Consider the following 21,979-nt stretch of genomic DNA (forward strand, 5'->3'; position numbering starts at 1 on the left):
ACTTTTACCCAAGTACACTTTGAAAACTCATAACTTGTCATTTTCGGAGATACCGAAAAACTAATTTTACGGTCGTTTTTAACTTTTCAAACACATTTTCATAAAAAAGACAACCTCATTCGGAAAAATTTATTAGTTAAAAACGAAAAAAAAATCCGACTAGTGTAATTTATATCTATTATGTAGGGGAATATTCATTCCCAGGCACATCAATAATTGTAACATTCACTACAATTTAACCCTTTCCAAGTTACATACTAGTTATGTGGGCATTCATGCGGCAATCTGCTTCAGAGAGAAGATAGTAGTATTGCACATTTAATCTTAGATACGATACGGTAAAGAAAACTATCTACATAATGAAACAGGTTTTTATAATCAGGGCCGGCCTTATGAGGGCGCAATTTGAGCAGCCTGCGCCGGGCGCCGAATTGTCAAGGCGTCAAGACGTTGATAATACCTAACATCTTACAGTCTTAGTCAAAAAAAAATCATCCGAATATTATTGATTACAATTATCACCTAACTAGACGTCTACTGGGTTTGTTAAGGGGCCGGCCCTGTTTATACTACCCTATTTCAAAGTCTATCCGAAATTTTGTGCCAATTCTATCACTTTAATAACGGACAAAGCCATAAAACTGACATTACAACTTCAACTAAACCATTGCCAAAATAAATGTCAGGTGCTTCGTTCTGAACTCCCTCTCATTTCCGAATCTATCAATGTTTTGCGAATGTCTTCTGCTCGCGTAGAACAAAACACACCTTCCTACGATCGCTGTTATATTTTTTCCATTTCGACAAAATGATTCAGAAGATGATAGTAGACGTTTGGGGAATATACAGAAGGAATAGAAACACGTAGTTCCATCGTGGAAGGGAATACGTGCAGAACGCGGCTCATCAAATAACGGTGTTTCTTTGTGCTGTCATCATCGCAAGCTATACGGGTAGATCTACGGTTGTAAACAGGGTTGTTCCTAACCAACAAACTAACAATATTTTCATAATATTGTGTATTTACTTTCTTTGAAACGCCTGATTATGATAAAATATACAGAATAAAAGAAATTCATTTAAAAAAAGAGTATTTTTCCGAACGGTTTCGGAACCACAGTTACACATAAATTTAACCCTGACGAAGGAACGATGTTTCCTGTTCTATTTTTATACTAACCCTAAAAAGGAGGCATTGAGGAAAACAATTTCCTTCTGAGCCTATGTCATCTTTGGGAATGCTCTGTATAGGGTCCTTTTAAGTTCTGGCAATAAAAAAGTATGAGGGGTGGGTAAGAATCTGGGGGTCAGTATGTATCACGCAGTTGGTGCATCCGCGGTCAAGACCTGGACAAGCCTCTCCTCATGAACCCGGGCACCCCTGCTAAGTCACATAACGCACCACTTGGTTTGACCTACGACAGTGGTGTTAGTTATCCAAAAAATGGTTGCAGGGGCGGGGGGCCGGTTCCTAAACCTGTCGGAAAAATATTCTAAGGAAAGTGATGTTTTACTAAACGAAATTCGTTTATTTTTATGATGAATAACTATAAAGATTTCGTTGTATTATTTCGATGCGCGAAGCGAAATATTCCTGCATGAAATTATTTTCGTTCAATGAACTCAATTTTATTTGAATGTAAGTTCCATTTTCAAAATTGTAATCAGCTGTGTGAATAATTCAGACAAGCAATGAATTTGGTATCTACACCTTCCAGTAATATAATATTATTAAAGAAAATTATTTTTCAAATTATTAAAATAGTTGGTGGTGTAATGGTAAGGATAGTTGTCATGCAAGCATTTGATTGGGGTTCGATCCTTAACCGTTACAATTTTTAATTTAAAATAAAATTATTTGAAAAAAAAATATTTTATAAAAAAATATATATTTTAATTTTTAATCCCATGATCTTTCACGGGTCTCTGCGCCACTAGTATAGTATAATGTATAATAATTGTCATAATAATAATTTATTATTATTTTAATCGGAATAAATTCAAATTTTGATTGAGTCTGGGAGGCATAAACTTGGAACCTACGTACTGTACAAATATTAATTGACAATTTTATAATTTAACTCCAAATACCCGTCTTTCAATTGACTAGCGATCCAGCAGCTAAAATAGTATGTCATCAATTTTTTTTCTTTGATGTGGAAAATAACTTACTTTCCGATATCCGATCAAGCTGATACTCGGAAAATGGACACGTTGTCGTGAAAATGCATTCTGTCAACTTTTGGTGGCACTCATTCACACACGCGCACACTCACACTGAAATCGGATGACACTATATACAATAAATAAAAAATGACAGCACTTAAAATACGAAATAAATGTCGGTACTATCCAATTAGAATCTTGCTTAGGTGTTAGCGTTGTTGACTCCCTGTAGAGGAAGATTCAATCGCCAGTCAAACCAAAAAGATGGTATGTTTTAAATTACATCTTTAAAAAATTTTAAATCGAAGAATTTTGGGGAAATCGAGTGATGATATACTAATCATTGAAATTGGTTTTACACATAATAACATCTCGATATATTTTATGAACAAATCTACTTATCGCCGAATTAGTGAAGTTCAAATATCAACCATGACATATATAATAATGTTGAAAATACACGAGTTCGGGAAAGTTTTCTTCGCCATCAGATTCAGAGAATTTGGAAAGATTCTTGGCAATCAGTTGTTCAGATCTGCCGTCTAACCGCCTTACAGATTTCATTTGGAACCAAACCACCTAATCTTTGCGGTTTGCCAAGATCGTTGAATATGATACATGGAGTAACTCATCTAAAGAGGGAAAACGCTACACCATTGCGTCATATAAGTGACAAAAAAATAATAATTTGAAATTAGATTTTCACGGCCAAAATATTGTCATGATATATTTTTTGGCTATATTTGTGGTGCACAGATAAAAATGAGTACTACTAATTGGTTAGTAATCTCTTTAATTATTAGTAATCCGGTTAAAATGGGATCGCAAGCCGTTTTCTGATAAACTTTTAGTAAATACCTAATATATCGGAACACGTGTTCATGAACCTGCATTTGCCTTTGATGGCGTAATGTGAAAATTTTAATAATTTATACATTCGCATTTTACCAAAAGTTTATCAGACAACCAATCAATGCATTCGTTAACGGGCTGCAATCCCATTTTTAACCGGATTACGTATAATTTGGAGAGATTCTTAATAAATTTTCTCCGTGCGCTTTCTCCTTCTTTAGCCAACGTTTCGGACAGCGTTACAGCGTCCATTGTCAGGGCGAGCAACAGTCTAAAGATTTTTTTTAAATTGGTTAGAATTTAAAAAAAAAAATCAATTCACAAAAACCAAAAAAAAAATCACAGTAAACGAAAATTTCATTTTCAGTTTTTGCTCCAAATAAGGTCGCGAATCACTATTTAACGTTTTTCGGGTACGTTCTGATACGTGTATTAGAGATTTTTTGTTTGATAAACCAGTCAGTGGCTAAGTTGCCATCGCGTCTAAGTCCCTCCCAGGCGGCGTGAGTTTAATTCCTCGGCTGGCTAAGGCCTCCATCACGACGCAAGCAACATTTTTCGCTTACTGTGGTGGTAGTAAAACATTTTCAAGTATTGTCATTTTTTTTTTAAATTATCAAATACCTCACCAGACTCCCAGTGAGACCATGGCATCCCCAATCGGGGTATGTTGTGAGACTGAATGTATTGGAAGAAGAAGAAGGTGTAGAAGTACCTAGCTATTCAGATCTGGTCACCACACAGCCAAAATAAGATACTAAGTGCAAATATTCTACATATTATATTTAATGAGTAAATTGTGAAATAACCCAAATTAATCAAATAAAATTGACGTGCTCACGCCGGGGTTTGAACCCGCGACCTCCGGCTTGCTAGTCGAGAGCCTTACCCTTCAACCACGGAGGTTGTTCATAACCACCCGTCACACATATTTATCAGATATTGTATTTTTGGATTAATTAAGGATTGCTGTGTAGGACAACCCTGTTTATTTGAACCTCGTATGTATGCAGATCCTGTAAAAGACGTGCACAACCCCTTCCGACAGCGCGGTGTATTTTTTCAGTGTAGCCGTTGAAAGTCAAGAGTCATCAGTGGGCGTGACCTGCCGCTAACTGTGCCCCCACTCCCAGATTCTTCGTGACTCCCAGAGACAAAAGACGCCCCATTAGAAGCGCGCTGCATACGCGTAAAGCCTTAAAGCCCAGCTACACTACTCGCGAAGTTGATCGAAGTTGACCGAATACGATAGTGTGGGCACGAACTTCACTTCGCTTCGGGCAACTTCGCTTCGCTTCGCCCGACTTCCGATTGTTGTCGGCAAATGCGCCCGAGTCAAAGGACTGGACTGAGTTACTCGCGAAGTTGCACGAGTGTGTGGGCACGCACTTCGAACTTCGGCAAACTTCGTCGAGGACTTCGTCGAAGCGTCAAAGCGAGTAGTGTAGCTGACACTTTAGACACGTATGTTGGGGTGATACACTAAGCTATAATCTTACTCAGGAGAGGGGGTATGATCGATTGGGGAACTGCCGCCGAATATCATTTCTTTGAATGGGATCTTAAACTTTGACAAATAACAGCCGCATATTTACGGCACTCCGTAAATTGTTCTGACCCATTCTATAATTTTATTGTAAAGGGTGATTCGAATAGAAGAAGAGAAGTTCGTAATTATTGATGCTAGAATAATGATCGCAACTTCCATCCCTTCTTCAATATTTCTATCTCCAGAATAAGGAGTGGCCATGAAATAGGTGGCGCAATACGGCATAATAATTATAAAACAAAAAATCACGATGTCTTCAAATTCGGAGATTGGTAAAATTATGCAAACTTGACCTTCAAAACAACAGAAAGGTAATTGTCTACGTGAGATTTCTAAAAACCACCTTCACCACCTTTGCCCACCCCTTAAAGCAGAATAAAACCCGGGCATTGCTGGGTTCTATAGTTAGTTATAATATATATTTTGTATATCTGAATGTTGGCCAAAATTATTGACAAAATTCCACTTAATTTAAATTAATTTTAAAAATGGGTTAATTTGAAAATGCGAATTATTTCGTCCTTACTAATAGAATTCCAATCTAATTCTAATTTTCTCATGCACAACTTTTTTTCAATAAAGTCTTATTTTTATAATCGAACAAGTTCTTCTGGAAATGTTCAGAGTTCAAGTATTTATCGTGGCTGATGCGATAAAAATTACCAGCAGAACTGATTCGGAAGGGGAATTCCAGAAAGTCCGATCTTAATCTGTGGAGAACAGTTCTCCAATAAAAAATGGCAGACAGCTACATCCGTTTTCCCGCCCTTTCCTTTCCCAGAACTCGGAGAAGCAAAAAACAAGAGAAATTTGATTGGCGCACTTGAAAAACTCGGCTTTATACATCGAGTCCATGGCTTATATTTATTATTCTTTTTTTAACTCTGAGAGGAGATTGCAATAAAATTACTCCTGTCCGGAGACAGTTGAACTATCGCTTCGTTTTGAAAAAGAATAAGATTCAGAGAGTGAAAGGAAAGGAGGCAGAGGAAATGAGCGAATTACCCAACTGATTACTTGTAAGGAACATATTTCCAAGATTCAAGAGTATGAAAGGGACAATCATTTTTGAAAGGGACAGCTTGATCGGTGGTATGTAATATAATAAAATAATACAAAATATACCAGACCCACGAGGCTTTTTCATGTAGAAGCCAACAACACTTATGCAACAAATAACTCACCAATTATATGATATTACAAGCTCTACCCCGGCACGGGTTGCTGTGGCTTAATATGTGTGTGCAGATAGAGAAAAATTAGCGCGCGTTGCTTTTACGACCAACAGAAGGCACTGTTTTTCAAAAAAAGGATGTTTGTCTGCATGTAATATAGTTATATAAAAACACACGCATATTTGAATGCAACATTGTGTTAAAATTTCAAAGCAATCTGTGAAGAATTTTCGGAAATTTAAGATTTTGAACGAACGAACGTTTACGTTTTTAATTAAATAGATTATTATTTTAGATTAGTATGAATAATATGTGGTTTGTATTTTTATAATGTTATTAGATATAGATATCGTAATTTCAAGTTTATTTTTCAATTTCCTCTTTTGATTTTTTTTTCATTTGTACCTCGGTCAAATATTATTTTATAATTACATTCAGCTTCACAAATTCTACAACAATTATAATACCCCGTGATTATTTACGGTTCTGCGCTAATTAGGCAATATTTTGCTGACTTTCAATTATGGTGGATATTATGTAAAATAAAAACATATTTAGCAATTCTCTGTATTATGGGAGCCGTAAACTCGTTAAAATACGTATTAGTGTACCCACTTATTAAATCTGTATTAGGGCACATACTTATTTAATATGTTTTAGTGTACCTACTTATTAGATATGTATTAGTGTACCTACTTATTAAATAGTATTAGTGTACCTACTTATTAAATATGAATTAGTATACCTACTTATTAAATATATATTAGTGTACCTACTTATTAAATCTGTATTAGGGCACATATTTATTTAATATGTTTTAGTGTACCTACTTATTAGATATGTATTGGTGTACCTACTTATTAAATAGTATTAGTGTACCTACTTATTAAATGTGAATAAGTATACCTACTTATTAAATATGTATTAGTTTACCTACTTATTAAATATGTATTAGGGTACCTACTTATTACATATGTATTAGTGTACCAACTAATTAAATATGTATAAGGGTACCTAATTATTAAATATGTATTAGTGTACCTACTTATTAAATAGGTATTAGTGTACCTACTTATTAAATTCTTGTTTTTTTTTCCAAAAATAGCATGTACTTATGAAATAGGTTAGTAGAATATATAAATAAAAATACTTCTCTGTTTAGAACGGTGTAAGGTATATCTAAAAACGTTAGGCTATGTAATAAATCTTTCCAAACAATATTTTCCCTCCCTTTCGGTGTCTCGAAATATATTGCTATCAAGCGCCATCTCCCGTCTTATTTCATAAGCAGCGGGGGTGAAACTAAAATAATTTTCCCGGGCAAGTTTCCGATGGCTGTCCACCAAAGGTAGAATTAAAAAACAACCTTATTTTCAAAGCGGAAGAGAGAGTGATAAAAAAAAACTTTAAATTTATATTCATCCGAGGGCATGAAGCTCATAATCGAGTGGTGATCTTGTATTTGAGACCTTAGATATCTGATCTTATAGACGATCCTATTTTCAAAACGGAAAGTGTCAAATTAGAAATAAATATTTCAGGGTACCTACACTTGTGTAAATACAAACGCTTAGCAAAATTGGTGTTAAAAATGCAAAATCAGTGGCTTTACTGAAATATTTAGAATTGCATTGTGCAGTCTCTTCTTAATCTAACTCATATGGAGTATATATATATATATATATATTTGTATAAAGCATACTTTGAGCCACATTATATACACTTTTTTTTTAATGCCATTTTGTTTAATCAACCCTTAAAAACTACCCCCTCACAGCTATATACGTCTATGATGTACCGTTTAATATATATATCGATACATACATCTAGAGCATACTTTGAAGACATATTTTTATTCTGTACAGACGATAGTTTGAAGACAGTCCTCAATGTATGCGTTATATATAATTTCCCGTCGTGGTCTCAAATAATGCTTTTCACAGAGAGGTGTTTCGTGTACATAAAGCATACTTTGGACCTATGGTAAGTAGGAAACTTCCATTGGAATAATGTGTAATTATTAATATTTTTGACGCCAGATGGCACAAATAATAATATCAAATATGTAGATATTTACGCGCTGTGAATTTGGTACATTATGATAAAGTAATGTTTCGTCTTCAAGTCAAATCGAAACTTTTTCGCCGAGTTTTTCGAAAGATAAAAGAGTGAAAAATTTCATCCATCTCGAAAAAAAAAATTTCAATACTTATTGTTAATTTTAGCTTTTTTATAGGTACCAACAAACTTTTACCCATAGATAATAGAAACAAAGCGGATATGGCATGGAAGCGTGCCAACTGTCATCGAGCTTAGATCATACTGCACGGGTTGTACGTTTGGTGACTATGTAGGAGTTTAGATGCAGGGCATTGTTAAGTTATATGATGTTGGCGACACTACACACAAACTAAGAACGATTAATGGCCTATCTTCCCTGTTGCGTTACACATTTTAACTTATGTGTTGGGTAGGTACCTACATGGTTTTACCCATAGATAATAGAAACAAAGCGGATATGGCATGGAAGCTTGCCAACTGTCATCGAGCTTAGACCATACTGCACGGGTTGTACGTTTGGTGACTATGTAGGAGTGTAGATGCAGGGCATTGTAAGGTTATATGATGTTGGCGACACTACACACAAACTAACAACGATTAATGGGCTATCTTCCCTGTTCCGTTACACATTTTAACTTATGTGTTGGGTAGGTACCTACATGGTTTTACCCATAGATAATAGAAACAAAGCGGATATGGCATGGAAGCTTGCCAACTGTCATCGAGCTTAGACCATACTGCACGGGTTGTACGTTTGGTGACTATGTAGGAGTGTAGATGCAGGGCATTGTAAGGTTATATGATGTTGGCGACACTACACACAAACTAACAACGATTAATGGGCTATCTTCCCTGTTCCGTTACACATTTTAACTTATGTGTTGGGTAGGTACCTACATGGTTTTACCCATAGATAATAGAAACAAAGCGGATATGGCATGGAAGCTTGCCAACTGTCATCGAGCTTAGACCATACTGCACGGGTTGTACGTTTGGTGACTATGTAGGAGTGTAGATGCAGGGCATTGTTAGGTTATATGATGTTGGCGACACTACACACAAACTAACAACGGTTAATGGCCTATCTTCGTTGTACCGTTACACATTTTAACTTTTGTGTTAGGTAGGCACCTAGATGGTTTTACCCATAGATAAAAGTAACAAAGCAGATATGGCATTGTATTTTTTCACAATTTATCTTTAAAAATAATATAAGGTATATTTGCGATACGTTCCAGATTGGAGGGTACTCTCAGTATTGCCCTGGTGTAATACCATCATTCAGAATTGAAATTTTGATTGAAATGGCTTTAGCCGTGTTTGGTGATCAGGTACTTCCCCACCTTTCTCTTCCACATCTCCTTCCTCTCTCCAATACTTTTAGCTTTTCAACAAGCAATTTCGAGCTACCGGCATCTGTTTTTCCTCCCTCCTATAATCCGAGCCTCTTCAAGGCCCGCATTAACAAATCCCTTCCTACAGCCCCTACCTTTTTCCGCCTCACAACGCCGCCCAACCGGGTGGTGACATAGTTCCCCTGTCTGTACACTGCATAGGCAGGGACGCTCTTGTGAGGTGTCACATATATGTATATAAAAACATACCCCAATTATTGTGGATGCCCTCACTGCAATCTCACTGGCTCCAGGCGGTTGGGAGCACTCGGGACTCTTGTGATGTATTCACATAAATTACTATTATACCATCGTTCTACCATAGCGACCATCTGTAAATGTATCTTTTCTACGAATCAGTGATGTAAGTATCTCTATTATTCGACTCGGTTTACAAGGTGAACACCAATAAATATGCTTTTGATAAAGTTTTTCCTATCCTTTTGCTTGAGTGGAATTAACATATATTTGTTCAATTACTTTGTATCATTGTATAATTTTAAAATATAATTGTAAAATACTAAAAACTGTATTTTATCATAAGAACGCACATGAGTAACTAGAAAAACACACATAATTATGGCTAAGATTTCTGTGACAAAAATTAACTTTTTTTCTTTCTTAAAAGATGCGCCGAGGAACCAGCATCATTGATCCCTTCGGCACCTTGTCGTTTCGTTTTACCACTGGTTCTTGAGTTCAACAGCTCGGCTGTGGAACGATTTTATCAAATCAAATTTACTTGCGCACGCCGGAATTCGAATCCGCGACCTCAAAATGCGTACCCAAGGATCGTAATCTCAACCTCATACTATTAACAATATTTTGTAGTTTTTAAAATATTGCATTATTAATTTAACATGGCGATACTGAAAGTACCCATTTTCATTCTTCAACATGCCGCAAATATAGTTATTAACGTATTATTTTAAACTAATAAATATTGTGAAATTATACAAATTTATCAATTAAAATTCACAATTGCACGCCGTAATTTGAACCCGCGACCTCCGAATTCATAGCCAAGGATTGTTATCTCAATCTCAAAGTAGAAACTGGTAATAGTCATTTTTGTATTTTCTGTTTCGTTCGGGCTTTAATAATAGACATTATTTGTTTCAAAAATTGCCGCAAAAGAAACACAAATGAGATAATATTACTTTTTGAATAATAATACGGTAGTACATAGGTATATGAGGCTGGTCGGTATATACACTGCCGATGCGCGATGACCGGATGTGCAGATGTTTTTTTTACTGTTTTTTTCGTTGTTGACATTTTTTGTGTACAATTATTATTAGTTCTCAAACTGTGAAGATATGTTCGTGTGTTTTTTTTAAAATATTATTTTTTTATACTTTTAAATACACCTTCTTGAATTTCACATGCGTTTTCTTAAATTAATGTATGAATGAAGTGGAAATTCACCCATTTTCCAACATCCAATAAAGCTGAAATTCGGCCGATAGACTCGTTGTTGATTACAATGAACTGGCGGCAATCACGTGAATACACGCGGACATATTTGCATTTTTCTGAAATTGAATGACATTACAGCAGTTAATATAAATTCCAGTCCTTGGAGAGGAAGATTCAATCCTTAATCAAACCAAAAAAAATATTTTCAAATACATCTTTTGATAAAAACAGATGTTTCATATATTTAGTAGACGAACTTTTTACGGGTTGATTTTTCTATTTCAAAATACCGGAACCGTTAGGTTTATTGCTTATTAGCTGTTTAATGATTTATTTCTTATAGAAAATATACCTTACGTTGGCATTTATGGTCTAATAATGAGTTTTTATAGTATAATGAGATATATAGTAAAATAAAAACAAATATCCATGTAAGCAAGAAAGAACACGATAAAATATTCGAAGGAATAGTAGACCCGCGTTATATGCGTGTAATCCAATTTTTGGTTTTGTTTTGTTTTTAATAACTAGTTCATTTAATTTGATGAAAGTTTGCTGACCATATTTATTTAAATATTGTTGTTGCGCCCGCACTACGCAAATAAAATATTAAATTGCATTTTTTTTTAATTTCCAGAAGCCACACTATACTTACCAAAGATATAAGAATTTCTAATATATTTGATAAGTATAATTTCTAATATCTTTGGTAAATATAATTTCAAATAGTAGAATTTCTAATATCTTTGTAAGTATAAGTTCTAATAGTAGAGTTTCTAATATCTTTGATACCTACCTACCTCCGTTTTCATTTTTTACCTGATTTTGGTTTAATATACGATTTAAATAAAATTGTAACCGTTGTATAGTTCAAAAAGATAAGAGATTATTTCAAAAATGTAGAAAACAAAATATATATCCGAAGATAAGATAAAAAAGAGCTATTATAAGATTGATGCCAATTGCGGTATTTTCGTTCCTTTCCCTAATTCGTGGTTCGACTCGATAAAACTTTGCCTGTTTATACGCACCCTTTTACTATACATTGTAAAATATAATAAATGTTGGTTTTCCGTATTAAAATAAATTTCCAAAATTTAATTTTATAAAAAAAATGATATTAATCAGTAATCCTTAAAGTTGGAGAATTATCGGCAGTTAAAAGTTGACGCGTTCTCGACCGCGAGTTGTCAAAAACCACCGGTAATTAAAAAGTCCACCTGTTAAAAATAGTTAGTTTCAGTTAGTGTTCGACGGGAGATCCCGCCTGGCGCTTTTTACTTATTGCAGATGACTACTTTATAATTTTAAAATTACTTGCCCCGCGCAGACTAGACAAACCATACGCACGGAAACAGAAGCTCGTATGTCACTATATCAAAAAAATACGGAAGAGGTAAGAACGAAAATATTTTTAGCGTCCATTCCAGGCACAGACATAGTGTCTATGATTCCAGGCAATTTTTTGAAGAATCAACTATACTTTCCAGGACCGAAAAGCACCTTGCTTGGAAACATATTTATAAACAATGTATAAAATGTTTAGTAGATACCTATTTATATTTTGGTGTTTTGCTTTTCTATTGCTAAACTAACTTACCAACCATCTCGCCGTTTTACCGCAGGGGTAGGCAGAGAGGGCGGACCGCAAAACAACTCGGTCTTGGCACACACTTCTTGCCTCATTCACATTCATAAATACTCTTCTATTATTCTGAATCTTTACATGGCCCGACTCTAGTATCTGATTCACTCGATCGTGCCACATCTTCCTCGGGCGTCCCCGACTTCTGCTACCATTCACATTTGTATCATATATTCTCCTTACACTCCTATCTTCGCTCATTCGCTCTAATGCCCAAACCATTTAAGCGTCCATTTCTTGATTTTACTCATTATTTCTCACACGAGCATTCATGGTTTTACCACACAAACTGATTTATGTTGCAGCAGCATTAGCTTCCAAGCATTTTTTTTTTAAATTTATCTTTTGCAGTAATTACCACTTACTTCTGTAAACTGCAGATCGAAACATTTTTTCTTGGTGTAATGTAAATAATTTTTTCATTAATTTTTAACGTTTTTCAAATTCTTGAAATGGCCTGCCATTTAATCTATTTTTTATTTATGTTAATATTAACCCGCATAAGAGCCCCAACTGCTCCAAACCATCTGTAGCCGGTGAGACTATGAAATCCCCAATTGGGGTATGTTGCGAGGCTGATAATAGTGGGGAGGGGAAGAGGAAGGTGGGGAAGTACTTGGCTATTCAGATCTGGTAACCAAATACAGTTGAAGCCATTTCAAGCCACGTTTCAAGACTGGTGATCTTACACAAGGGTGATACTGAGAGTATTTTCCACTCTGGAAAGTTCAGAAGCCATCTGGTTTGAAAAAGATAATAAAAATACTAGAAGAGGCTACCAATAAATAATACTGTAAGCGCCATTGAGGTGATTGAATCACAGAGCGGCTATGTATTCACTGGCGAATTGTTATATTTTGAATTATAATGTCACATCACAAAGTATCTGCTTCCTATTCAAATATTTTCATTAATTACTCTTTGTAGACCTACTTATACAAAATATGATATTTTTTATTTATTTAAAATGCGATAAAAATTATTTCCTTGTCTGTCAAATCATTTTTATTTTATTTTATTTGCGTTGTAAACAATAATAATAGTAACCATAAAAATGAAGACATGAAAGTATAGGCCAGTAATTTTCAAAATAAAATCACTGTGCGCCCGTGAGCGCATTCTATAGCAAAAAATAATCACGCGTATTTTGCGTGTCATTTGGTTTCACAAAAAAATTATCATAGATGAGCTTGGAACATCTTTTACGTTCTCATATTTCCGATGGCTGAATTAGAAAGTATCTAAACAGTAGCGTTTGTAATTTCGCTTCGAAAACTTACTGTGTCATTTCTTGTGAACAGTATTTTTATAGCGCCGATTTTGCGTACACCACTCTAAGGATGCTTTATATCTGACTGAGAAATATAACATAAACATAATATTTTTATAAATGCATATTAGATTTTGGCGACACTACACACAAACAAAAAAAAACAGTTTGTGGCCTATCTTCATTATTTCCGTCCATGTTTAATTTAGCTTTATTATAGGTACCTACATGGTTTTATTCATATACATTAGAAACATTAGAATAACTGTCATCGAGTATAGGCTATACTGCACAGGTTATAAGTTTGGTATATAGGGGCGAAGATGCGATTTGCATAGAATTAATATATAAGTGAACTATGTTGGCGTCACTACATACATACACTTGTGTTTTTACTTCATAAGTAAAACAATTAACAAAAACAGATTGAATAGACGCGCGACAAGCCAGTACAATCAAACTAAACGTATAAGAGATCGAAACGATACTAACAAAAAAACAAACAAAAAATAGATCAAAATCGTATTAGAATCCCTATTAACGGGTTGTTCCCCAGATAATTGATGCATTATGATTATCTCTATGCCCCACACACGTAATAATAATCCTATAATAAAGTTAAAAGTTGAAACTGTTGGAAGACATTCATTTCGGTGTTGAAAACATTACCCTGTTGAAATATTAAAGACATTGAAGATATATTTTGCTTGTCGTTGATAAATTTGATTGTTCCTTAGCGCTGCGTATAACGTTATATACTAAACAGTTGAAGTGCTTTCCTAAATAGATATCAAATATCAATGGCGAACAATAATCAGAGTGATTTGTGGAAGTATTTATAATCTGATGGAAAGACAAAAACTGCAAAATGTAATGTTTGTAAGCGTGCACTCTCACACAAATCAACAATTTCCAATCTAAAATGCCATTTAAAGCAAAAGCACCCGATTGAATTTTCTTTGCTTGGAGCTCATATATCCAGCGAATATGGTCAACACGGAACCGTTTCTAAATTAAAATAATTTAAAAACAGTAATTACTAAATTATCTATAAAAATATAATAACATATGTGATGAATGAGGTTTCATCGAGTATGGAGAATTAAGCACTGAAAACAGACCTGAGCTAATAAATCATTACAAATAATCAATTATAGTTGCGTTAACGTCGGCGTTATTTTCAACAGTTGAAAATCGCTAACGATAACGACGTTGGCGTTGGATGGAATTATCGTCAACGCCCAGTACTAGACACGACCCACAAACTATTCATCGACTTTTCAACGGTTCATGGCCTGTATTTCTTGTTTCCATTTATGTGTAATTTAACTGTTTTATAGGTATTTATACAATAGAAGCAATGGAGGTATGGCATGGAAGCGTGCCGACCGTCGACGAGCGTATGCCATATGCATACTGCGCGGGTTACATTGGGTATGTAATTTTAATAATAATAATGAAAAATATTAATTATTATTTTTATTTGCAAAATTTGAAGAAGTTAATAATAATATTTGGAAAATTTCTATAGGGCCGGTTTTATGGGCAATGACCTTTGTGCACGCACAACATGAACCTAAAAAAGCCATGTTGGCATAATAGCACATAATACTTTGTGCAGGGTTGCCGATGCAAATGCATTAAAAACCAACAATATTAGTTCAAATGTTTAAATAAAATAATTTTACAAACGAAATTCTACGAAATTAGTTTTTTTTTTACTATCTAGTCATTTTCTGCTTTTTTCTTTCGTTCAGGCTTTAAAAGTAGAAATTTCTTTGAATATTTACTGCTAAAGAAAACGAAATTATAGTACATTCTCACAATTATTGTTAATATTATTTTTAATGTTGTTGGATAATCGAGAAATGTCTAGACCCCCGCATTCTATACACAAAATATAAGTTCTTCCCGCAAAATAACCAATTCAGAAAAAACTTGAGTTGAGTTGAGAAACCGAAGAGTTTGCAACCCAGGATGTGTTTGCAATCCTCTCTACATCGGCACTGTTGCACTGGGTGTTTCCAAACATACAAAGAGATCTTCAATATGTAATTTTATTTGATTTTTTCTGTTTTTATTTTAATATTAAAATTAATAATTTTGTTAGTATTTAAAAATGTTTACTAAACTTTTACTAATGAAATGTTTTAATCATTTACAAATGTTCACGAAATATTGAGATAACCGAAACAAATAATATTTTTTATGAAATAAATTCTTATGATTTCTTTTATTATTATTGTTATAAAAGACTCATTTTATATTTTTTAGTACACAATATTTACTTTTCTTTAAAATAAAAAATAAATATTTTTAATCTAATAAGAAACTAGCATCGAGTCAAGTTCAGATTTGGTCGAAGCCGAAAAGTTAACAGTAAAAAAGGTTTACATGGCTAAATAATAAAAAATCAAACATCATAACAAAAGGGCCAAATAGAACACATTCTGTATTCATCTAAAATGTTCAGAAATGCACTGGTTTAGCAGGAAATTTTATTTTTTGTTACAAATTTAAATAAAACAAGATTTAAAATATTTTTCTTTCTTACGAACCTCGGGGTTAGGCCTATTACCAAAAGTGGTCGCATCCATTTCATTATTATTTTATTTTTAGTAATCGCTATATTAAAAACACAAGGCAAAGAATTTTATTCAAAGACCTCCTCACTGGGTATTCTTGTTCCGAGGCGGATTGCAGTATGTTGTAAGGGTGTTATGTCATGATTTAATCTAATTTGATCTAATCTACAGGTATGTTGATTTTCTCAAAAGAAACCTTCATGTTTTAGGCCATAACAATAACAATAACTATACTTAGAATGTTTTTTTTTATATCCATTTACCCCCCAACTTACACAAACTCCATAAATACAAAGTACAGAAAGATAGGGGAATTTCGAGAAATAGCAAAAAGTACCTATGTTATATACTAAATTTGTACGGACCAAACAAATACACAATCTATATCGTATCTGAATGCAAAAAATACTTAAACCTCGCTCTAACACTGCGGGGAGGTGAAGTAAAGTTAGTAGATAGGATATAAGAAGCAATGAATTATTTTTAAGTGAGCTAGGTTAATATGTGAACCATCCTATAACACGTTTTAGGCGCGTGATCCATGCGTGATCGCTAGGGCTGGCTGAAAGTACCTATCTACATGTACCTACATATTTGGTTGGGACATGTAGTTACAAGTCGATGCTAAACAAATTCGGGATCTGACATTTTTACCAAATTATAGAAATGATAATATTATATTACCATAAGTACCTATTGATAGGTGCATTTCTCATGGTCCGATTGTTTCATGATTTAGAATTTAGATTATATATTTTACGACAATTTGTAGGAATGTAGTTATGTTACGAACGTTTACTAGTACCAGGTACGGGGAAGGGAAGGAGATGAGAAAGAGGAAGGTAAAGAAGTACCAGACTATTGATACATCTGGCACTATTATATTTTTAATTATAATGTCAAAACACAAAGTATCTGCTTCTTATTAAAATAGATCTATCTATGTATGTAATAATTACCCTTTAGGTATTACGGTTTTACGGGGAAATCTATATTTAATTGCTTTGTGTGAATATTTTAGATTACCTGGAGTCCCCAGCGTTGCCCGGGTATTAGTTTCCGAAATCTAATATATACTCTTGTTTTGAAGGCCAATTATTAACTGTAGAGATGCCCGCCACAACATCTGTAGAGTCAAGCCAACTTGGTATTTGGGAGGTGGGTATGGGTACCATTTATTGGATAACCAACACCACTGCCATAGGTCACGTGGTCCGCTAAGTTTGGTGACTTAGCAGAGACACCATTGTTTAGGTCTTGGCGGCGGATGCATCTGTCGTTCTGTGTGAGGGGCCGGATTTAGAGAGACCGGTTGAAGGAGATCTATTTACCTCTCTGTTTAACTCTCTCGACCCATTGCCTTGTACCGAATTGGGAGTAATGAGTTTAAACATCTGTCACTCCTGGACACACTGACCCCCAGATTACTACCAAACAAACCCTCATACCTTTTTCCGTCCTAGATCTTCCTCTCCTAAAACGATTCATTATGAATCAACAAAAAGTTAGGTAGCAGTAATTTTTATAATACATTTGTCTATTACAATATTATTTTTATTCGTAACGAGTCATTTCAGACCGGTCAGAGGCTAAGTTGACATCGCGTCTGGTTCCCACCTAGGCTTAGTGAATTCAATTCCTCGGCTGGCTAAGTCCTCCATCATGACACAAGCAACATTTTCCGCTTACTGTGATAGTAGTGGGATATATTTAAAGATTGTCAGGTTATTCGTCACCTGGGTATGATTGTCTCTGTTTAAAATATTACGTGGGCCCCACTGTTGTACAAATCGATAGCCAAATAGCCAAGAGCCCCAAAATAATTGAAAAGACCTTTTCCCCTGTGCAGAAAACTATCTTTAGAGCACAGCCGTGAAGTATGTGTGCTCTTATTCATCTACCGGTATTACAATGAAAGATGCTCTGAAGAACCAGCATCATTGATCTCTTCGGTACCTTCTCGTTTCGTATCTACGACTGGTTCTTGAGTTCAACAGCTCGGCTGTGGGACGATTTGCCGGCCTCTGTGTTTCCTCCCTCCTACAACATGGGTCTCTTCCAGTGCCTTGTTCAATCCTTCCTCTCAAAGATGTTATAAACCATGAGAGAAAATATTTTCCTCGGGGCCTCCTAACAAGTCTGAGCGGAGCGCATCATGGTAATAAAATATGAATCATTTTATTTATATTGCGCTGTTTTTTTGAAAGATAGGTGGTATTCAAAAAAAAAATCACTCGTCTCAATCAATCAGTCTGCTCCTAACCCTCTGGCGACACTGAAAGTAGGTACACATTTACAAATGTTCCGAAAGTGCCAGTGCAAAGTGAAAGTGCCGGAAATATATTATAGTATAGGTACCAACGTATTAAGTAAACTTAATAAACTGTTAATTACACCAATTTATCAAATATTTTTTTCTTGCGCACGCCGTAATTTGATCCCGCGACCTCCGAATTCATAGCCAAGGATCGTAATCTAAATCTCAACGGTGAAACAATGAACAACTATTTTGTAGTTATTTAAAATATTGCATTATTCACGTAACATGGCGATACTGAAAGTACCTATCTACCATTCTTGAACTTGCCGCAAATATACCATATAGGTACTAACGTATTATTTAAACAAATAAATATTGTGAAATTAAAGAAACTTATCAAATAAAATTTACTTGCGCACGCCCTAATTTGAACCCGCGACCTCCTAATTCGTAGTCAAGGATCGTAATCTCAATCTCAACGGCTAAAAAAATAACAATTATTTTGTAGTTATTTAAAATATTGCATTTTTCACGTAACATGGCGATACTGAAAGTACCTATCTACCATTCTTGAACTTGCCGCAAATATACCATATTGGTACGAATGAATTATTTAAAACTAATAAATATTGTGTAATTATAGAAATTTATCAAATAAAATTTACTTGCGCACGCCGTAATTTGAACCCACGACCTCCTAATTCGTAGCCAAGGATCGTAATCTCAATCTCAACGGCGAAACAATGAAAAACTATTTTGTAGTTATTTAAAATATTGCATTATTCACGTAACATGGAGATACTGAAAGTACCTATCTACCATTCTTGAACTTGCCGCAAATATATCATATAGCTACGAAAGAATTATTTAAAACTAATAAATATTGTGTAGTTATAGAAATTTATCAAATAAAATTTACTTGCGCACGCCCTAATTTGAACCCGCGACCTCCGAATTCGTAGCCAAGGATCGTAATCTCAATCTCAACGGCGAAACAATGAAAAACTATAGTTATTTAAAATTTTGCATTTTTCACGTAACATGGAGATACTGAAAGTACCTATCTACCATTCTTGAACTTGCCGCAAATATACCATATAGGTACGAATGAATTATTTAAAACTAATAAATATTGTGTAATTATAGAAATTTATCAAATAAAATTTACTTGCGCACGCCCTAATTTGAACCTGCGACCTCCTAATTCGTAGTCAAGGATCGTAATCTCAATCTCAACGGCGAAAAGTATAACAACTATTTTGTAGTTAATTAAAATATTACATTTTTTACGTAACATGGCGATACTGAAAGTACCTATCTACCATTCTTGAACTTGCCGCAAATATACCAAATAGGTACGAATGAATTATTTAAAACCAATAAATATTGTGTAATTATAGAAATTTATCAAATAAAATTTATATGCGCACGCCCTAATTTGAACCCGCGACCTCCTAATTCGTAGTCAAGGATCGTAATCTCAATCTCAACGGCTAAAAAAATAACAATTATTTTGTAGTTATTTAAAATATTGCATTTTTCACGTAACATGGCGATACTGAAAGTACCTATCTACCATTCTTGAACTTGCCGCAAATATACCAAATAGGTACTAACGTATTATTTAAACAAATAAATATTGTGAAATTATCGAAATTTATCAAATAAAATTTACTTGCGCACGCCGTAATTTGAACCCGCGACCTCCGAATTCGTAGCCAAGGATCGTAATCTCAATCTCAACGGCGAAACAATGAAAAACTATAGTTATTTAAAATATTGCATTTTTCACGTAACATGGAGATACTGAAAGTACCTATCTACCATTCTTGAACTTGCCGCAAATATACCATACAGGTACGAATGAATTATTTAAAACTAATAAATATTGTGAAATTATAGAAATTTATCAATTAAAATTTACTTGCGCACGCCCTAATTTGAACCTGCGACCTCCTAATTCGTAGTCAAGGATCGTAATCTCAATCTCAACGGCGAAAAATTTAACGACTATTTTGTAGTTATTTAAAATATTGCATTTTTTACGTAACATGGCGATACTGAAAGTACCTATCTACCATTCTTGAACTTGCCGCAAATATACCATATAGGTACGAACGAATTATTTAAAACTAATAAGTTTTGTGAAATTATAGAAATTTATCAAATAAAATTTACTTGCGCACGCCCTAATTTGAACCCGCGACCTCCTAATTCGTAGTCAAGGATCGTAATCTCAATCTCAACGGCGAAAAGTATAACAACTATTTTGTAGTTAATTAAAATATTACATTTTTTACGTAACATGGCGATACTGAAAGTACCTATCTACCATTCTTGAACTTGCCGCAAATATACCAAATAGGTACGAATGAATTATTTAAAACCAATAAATATTGTGAAATTATAGAAATTTATCAATTAAAATTTACTTGCGCACGCCCTAATTTGAACCCGCGACCTCCTAATTCGTAGTCAAGGATCGTAATCTCAATCTCAACGGCGAAAAAAATAACATTTATTTTGTAGTTATTTAAAATATTGCATTATTCACGTAACATGGAGATACTGAAAGTACCCATCTACCATTCTTGAACTTGCCGCAAATATACCATATAGCTACGAATGAATTATTTAAAACTAATAAATATTGTGTAATTATAGAAATTTATCAAATAAAATTTACTTGCGCACGCCCTAATTTGAACCCGCGACCTCCTAATTCGTAGTCAAGGATCGTAATCTCAATCTCAACGGCTAAAAAAATAACATTTATTTTGTAGTTATTTAAAATATTGCATTTTTCACGTAACATGGCGATACTGAAAGTACCTATCTACCATTCTTGAACTTGCCGCAAATATACCATATAGGTAGGTACTAACGTATTATTTCAACAAATAAATATTGTGAAATTGCACGCCGTAATTTGAACCCGCGATTTCTGAATTCTTTTTTTATAGTTATATTATTATTGCATTATTCACGTAACATGAGAGTAGGAAGTATGTACCTCTCATTATTATTTTACATACATTTATACTTTTGAATAGGTAACTAGAAAAAAAAACTATAAAAATAAAAAGTATAAAACTCAGTACGGGTAGTGAAGCCCACATTGTCAAAGTATGTAAATAAATTTATTTTGAAAATACATGTATCTGTAATATGATTAAAATTTATGGAAGTATTTTTTTTTCACAAAGCACTCTTTTCAGGGTGGAATGCCTAAAACCAAAAAAGAAGTTTTTTTTTTAATGTTTGCACAAACGTAATATGTGTAAATATTTTTATTAGATTATTTTAAAATCAGTTTTTAATACACCATCATATTATGTACGAGCATATTAATTTTATTATTATCTAATGAGAAAACATAATACCAACAATTAAATAAATAAAATATTTGCGGACACCGGGTTTAAAAATGCGACAATCTCCGACAAAAGCAAGCGAAAAAGAATACAAACATAAATTAGGTAAATAGGTACCGAGCCTTTGCTAATTCGAAAATTCACAATAGAAAATTTCAAAAATCTGAGAACGATACGATAGTGGCATCTATGGATATTTTAGTAATGTATGGCTCAAAGCATGCCTTCT

The sequence above is a fragment of the Hesperophylax consimilis genome, chromosome 15 (genome assembly GCF_061612785.1).
Source record: "Hesperophylax consimilis isolate HC1 chromosome 15, BYU_Hcon_1.0, whole genome shotgun sequence".
Lineage (NCBI taxonomy): Eukaryota > Metazoa > Arthropoda > Insecta > Trichoptera > Limnephilidae > Hesperophylax > Hesperophylax consimilis.